Raw genomic sequence first — 6155 nt, forward strand, 5'->3', positions numbered from 1 at the left:
TTGAGATGAAAAACATCTTGATTTCTCTAAGGAGGGAAGAATGTAATGTCTCCATTACTTAGTGTGTGCATACGTGGTGTTGCATGTCCACACATGAAAAAACTGCAGAATCTCTACAGGATTTATAGGAAGAATGACTAGTTTACTAAAATAGTCTAAAATCTCTAGTATAATGTTTAAATGACTTAATTCCCACTTTAGATGGATCTAAATATATACTGTGACTTATTTTGAAGGGAATAAGTCCATAAGATAAAAGGTGGAGAAAAATGACACGATTTATGAAAATCATCATTTTCATCTATTTTTTATGGATTTTCAAAATTTTATCCACATAGGCTTGTCGACCAGATGTGTTCCGATCGTTTTGAGTACCCAGACGACTTATTCGGAGTACCCGGAGTTTATATGATGAAGTTATGATCCAAATAAGTTGTAGACATGCACAAGGCAGAAAAAATGAAAATAGTGAAAAAAGCATAAGCTTTAAAGCTAAATGCCTTAAGCTTTTATGAAAAATCAAAGAAAAAAAACACACATGGAAGGCAGTGGAGAAAAACTATAAAAGGGAGGACAAGGAGGGGAGAAGGGCCATTAAAAAAATCACGTGTGTGTAAGGCTTGAGGTTGAGATTTTATCCCTCGCCTTCTTCAATCTTGCCATCGAATTTCAAAGAGAAGGTTTGAGGACGTGCTCTCAGCCCCTCACCTACTATGAAGTTCCAACATCACGAGTCGCTATGGAGATTGGCTTGAGTTGAGCTTAAAGCTTCTCATCTATTTTTGAAGATCAACAACAAATTCCTGTTCCTATGGTGAGTGACTTCACAAACCCCTGCACAAATTCCATGCGACATATGTCTCCATACCAAGAGAGAGGGACAAGAGCAATCTTGACGAGGACAAGACACTGATCAAAAGGAGGAGACTCTATTTCGCGAGGGGAGAAGGGCCATTAAAAAAATCACGTGTGTGTAAGGCTTAAGGTTGAGATTTTATCCCTCGCCTTCTTCGATCTTGCCATCGAATTTCAGAGAGAAGGTTTGAGGATCTGCTTTAAGCCCCTCGCCTACATCGAAGTTCCAATATCGCAAGTTACTATGGAGATTGGCTTGAGCTTAAAGCTTCTCGCCTATTTTTGAAGATTGACAATAAATTCCTATCCCTGCCGGCGAGTGACTTGATGAACCCCCGCACGAATTCCGTGCGACATCTGTCTCCATACCAAGATAGAGGAACAAGAGCAATCTTAACGACGACGAGATGCCCATCAAGAAGAAGGAGACTCTATTCCTCGAGATGAAGAAACATAATTCCATTCAACCCAAGGAAAGGGATACGTTGAAGATCTCTCATCCTCTTCTACTCTAATATGAGAAGAGAAGACACTAAAGAACCTTATCCTATTCATTCAATCCGGTTAGAAGTCATACCTCTATTCTCATTCCTATTTGGTTAACTAGAGAGAGAGAGAGATCATACCTATTCTCTTGCTCTTGCTCTATACTAGAGAAAGAGCTATCATGTTTTTACCCTTGCTTGCCAAGGTGAGAGAGAGAGAAGTATTGCTCTACATGAAGCAAGAAGAATGATCCATGAGACCTACATCATCGAATCCCACAATAACCATCATCATCATCGTGAGTCTTACACATTTGCTAGTTGGTATTATTGCCATGTTCTTCTACTTCTACGAATTATATTCCGTCATGACCTCGAAGAAAAAGAATTCAAAAGCAGAAATCACGAATGACCCTACTAATATGGAAGCAACAATTGGAGTTGCGAGTACGGTAGTCATTAAGAGAGTCACAAGCACGGATAATAACCCTTTACCAATCGCGATACCACAGGTTTTTCTAAAAATTCATACTCAAATTCAATAGGAATAAGATAAGAACATCTTATAGGTTAGAAACTGTTAGGGAAACTATGAAAACCTAGAACTCAAGAGAAATCATGAGGAATTTTAAGGTTAACCCCATAGACAAGAAGAGTAGTGAATTCAAGACGAATTTACTAAGAACAAAATCCTAAAGAAACTAGCCAAGGATATAGTTTTAATCTAGAAGCTTTGATAAAAGATTTGAAAGACCAAAAATATCTCTAAGTTGAATAAACAGACTTAAGGCCAAGAAACTTGGTTACAAGAACTAGTAAGTTAGAGATCCTAAAATCTAGATACCCTTAGTTGATTAATCATCACTTGAAAGTTGCATGATTGATTGAAGTTGTAATGGCTTGAAGACATCAATCTTGTTTGTGATTTTCTAGATTAGATCCTAATTGAATTGAGAATTGGAACATATAAAAATTGAGGTGCCCTATATCTCCCCCAAGGATAGGTGATGAATCCCCCATATCAAGAGGGGATGTTTTTACCACCGCGGAAGCATGGACTGGCTCTGATGGCGAGAGGTCTGCCAGCAGGGATCGTATTAAGTCGGAGGTGGTTAAGGTGCTAGGGGGACTCTGGCTAGTAAATCCTTTACGCACCTCGGAATTACTTGGTCCCTTGTATGGTCCGGGTTCCACTTGGGACACCTATAAATGCTAGCTATAGGTGGATTTGATCTTGGTGACATGTAGATGTGTCAGGTGAGGCAGCACGTGAAATTATAATTTTTCTCCTATATGGGCGGAAGAACACACATTATGGAACATAATCAATGAATTTTTTTTATTCTGATTGTATTTCCATGAGTAAATTACGTAAACGAACAACTGTGCATAAAGGGATTTTAATTAATGAAGTTGTTTTATATGTTTCATGTAATGTGGTAGGTAATTAGATAACTAAGAACTTCCATAAAGGGAAGCATGTGGATGGATTCCCGACAAATCCAGTCCTATGGCAGGGTGGTCTCGATTAGGCGAGAGGTTTCCCAAAAAACAAACACTATGAAGAAACTCTAGGAAGGGTCAATTCACTGACTTACCTAGGGTTTGGTCTCACAACCCGAACTGTAAATTATCTTAGGGAAAAGGTACGGTGGCTGTGAGACAGAGCACTGCAAGGGATTTCATAAATCCTTAGTCTACTACTGGAAAAAAGCGTTGTACTCCATGAACCAAGGGTAATGGCAATCGCTCCTTCCAGACAAGAATCCTTTTGAAGAACACCTCTGGATGTGAGCTAGTTGTTGATAGGTGACTGTTAGATCAATTAGGAACCTTCAGGTTGGTCCTTCGTGGGTAAGGGGAGGACACTTCCCCTGTAGGGTAGACCTAGGGTTAACTAGCTGGACAAAATTTGATCATTCTGGTTAGAGTACGAATGGCGATGGCTGGAAGGTAAACTCTGGGCTACTACTAAAATGTTACTCATCACATAGTTAAGGCGAGTATGTTACATAATGCCTAAACTTCTGCAATGCAAATATCATTTCGAGAGCTTCCCTTTCAGTTACTGTATAATTCTTCTCAATGGTTGTAAGCCTTCTACTTGCATAATAGATAGGTCTAAACTAGCCTATAACTTTTTCTTGCATTAGAACTGCACCCACCACAATATCAGAGGCATCAACAAAGACATTGAATGGAATATCCGAGTGCGGAGGTTGTAAAATCGGTGCTACTACCAACATCTTCTTCAATATATCAAAAGTTTTATCTTGCTCATGCCTCCAGACAAACTGAACTTCCTTCTTAGTAAGCAATGTAAGCGGAGCACAAATATGAGCTAAATACCAACTATGCCATTTCATTTGCCCCATGAAAAGCACATCACTTCTTGAATGAACTAAGGTAGGTACAACAGCCTTCCGAATTGCTTGAGTTTTCATCGAGTCAATAGCTATACCTTCCTTTGAGATAATATGACCCAAAAGAACTCCTCTTTTAGTAGCAAAAATAGATTTAAATGGGTTAAGTGACACCCCAATTTCAAAACATAGTGTGAGATGGTGCAAATGATCAGCTTTCTTTCCAAAGACACAGAAGTCATCTATGAAAACCCTCATAAAAGAGGTAAGATATGGATCAAATGTTTTATGAGTTGCACCTTGAAATTCAAGTGGTCCATTCTTTAAACTAAAATTCATAACAATACTTACAAATGCTCCCCATTCCGCTATAAAGGTAGTCTTTTCCATATCATCCGAATGCATTTGGATCTGATTATATCTAGAGAAACCATCTAGAAAACTATAAATCTCATGGCCCGCTACATCATCCAATAAAGAATCCATAAATGGAAGAGGAAATGGATCAGTTATGGTTGCTGCATTTAATTTTCTATAATCCACACAAAATCGTATCTTGCCATTCTTTTTGGGCTCCACTACAATAGGTGAAAACCAAGTCACTTCATTCACTGGCTTGATAAAGCTAACTCTAGGATGTTTGTTTATCTCTTCTTTCACCTATTTAGCATAATTCTAATTCATACGATACCGCTTTTGCATAATAGGTCTAGCATCTACCTTTAAGTTGATTCTATGCTGACATACTCTTGGATCAAATCCCTTCATGTCATTATACTCCCAAGCAAAGATATCCTGAAATTCTTTACATAAATTAATCAATTGCTGCTTGAAGTCTTCCTCAACAAAAATACTCACCTTTATCGGTTTAGAACGTGCTTCAACATCCAAATACACTTCTTAAACATCATCTTCAAACACTCTAGTTGACTTACTCTTAGTGTGTTCATATTTGAACTCCACATCAATAATAGCTTGCTAACTTGCTTGATCTAGAGCCTCCTCAATCTCTAATGAAGGCTTTCTCTGCTCTTTAAAAGTCTCTAGATCGGTTTCCTTACTTCCCTTAGGGTTACCATTGCTCTACAACCAAGTTTATGTCTTGCTATATGAGATCACTACTCTATTGTATGGGGCCATACTTTGGTGTATGGGATCACTTCTTTGCTATATGGGGTCACTGCTTGAGGGTAAAAATGCACACTTGTAGCATATTAGATGAGTGTATATGGGTCCTTGTTATTCCCATGTCACAGACATATTGTGAGGATGATTATTTACTTTTTAGGCAACACTTCAATGTCAACTTGATTGATGACACAAGTATAGTCATTGTAGTAGCATTGACTTCCTTGAAGCATTTGGTCAAGGGCAGATTCTACTTTTATGCCATCTTTTTTGCCATTCTGATAGTGATCTCTTGATAGCTTGGCTTTAAGCTTGCTAGAGGTTTTGGTTGAGCTAAGAACATGTCATGTGTTTTTAGTATCAAGGTGTCAGCTATGCTCTTTGACTTTGCTTTGTATCCAATTTTGTTGAAGCACTAGAGGCTTGGTTCTTCACAAACAAAGGATGTGACCATTTTGATTCCACTCTTGATTGGGAAGTAGTAATTATGGGTTCATTTGACTTTGTAGCATTAGTAGCCAAGGATAACTACTTCCTCAATTTTGCAGATGGATTGGAAGGAGTAGCCTATTCAGAAGTTTTGAATGTAGGGTTGACAATGGTTTGAGATTGTTGTTGCCAATCTTTTGATTTTTCAACTATTTTTCCTTTAGGATCCAGTTTCTTGGGTTGAGCAATGGCATAGGGTTGTTGTTGTTCCATTTTTGCTTCTAAATTGATTGTTTCTTTTGCAACTCTAAGTTGATTGGTAACTTTCATGGGCTATTGAAGTTTTGCATTGCTTCTAGTGTGTTTTTTCTATACATGACCATGGGTGGCTTATCCACTGATCCCTTTAGTTTTGGTATCTTTGGTTCTTGAGGTGACCAAGGCAATGGTATTAGTTTGGTTGACTTTTTGGCTCTTTGGTTTGGAGGTAGCTTTTTGTCCAAGCACTTTACATTTTGACTGAGGAGGAGTTAGTTTAGATGATATTAGTAACTAGATCCATTGAATTTCCTTGAGCATGCAATAGGAATGTAGGGATCCCTACATCAGTGGAATGCTCATAGGAGATTTTGTTCCTAATTTATAAAACTACATGACCTAGATTGATAAAAATGCCAATATGAGATTTCCTCACTAGATGGCAAAATTCTGTGACCTCCACCACATCCAAGGACCATCATTGGAATCGGCCTATAATCCATTAGGAGCATGAAGCCTCCTTAGAGTTCATCCACTTTGATGGTTTATTTTAACACTCCACATAAATCATTCTTATCTAGGCTTGATTTGTCGGCTATGATATAAACAACATAAAGTTAGACAAATTGTTACACTT

Source organism: Lygodium microphyllum, chromosome 16 (assembly GCF_053477565.2).
Source record: "Lygodium microphyllum isolate KBCC chromosome 16, Lygodium_microphyllum_v1.1.10, whole genome shotgun sequence".
In the NCBI taxonomy this organism is placed as follows: Eukaryota; Viridiplantae; Streptophyta; class Polypodiopsida; order Schizaeales; family Lygodiaceae; genus Lygodium; species Lygodium microphyllum.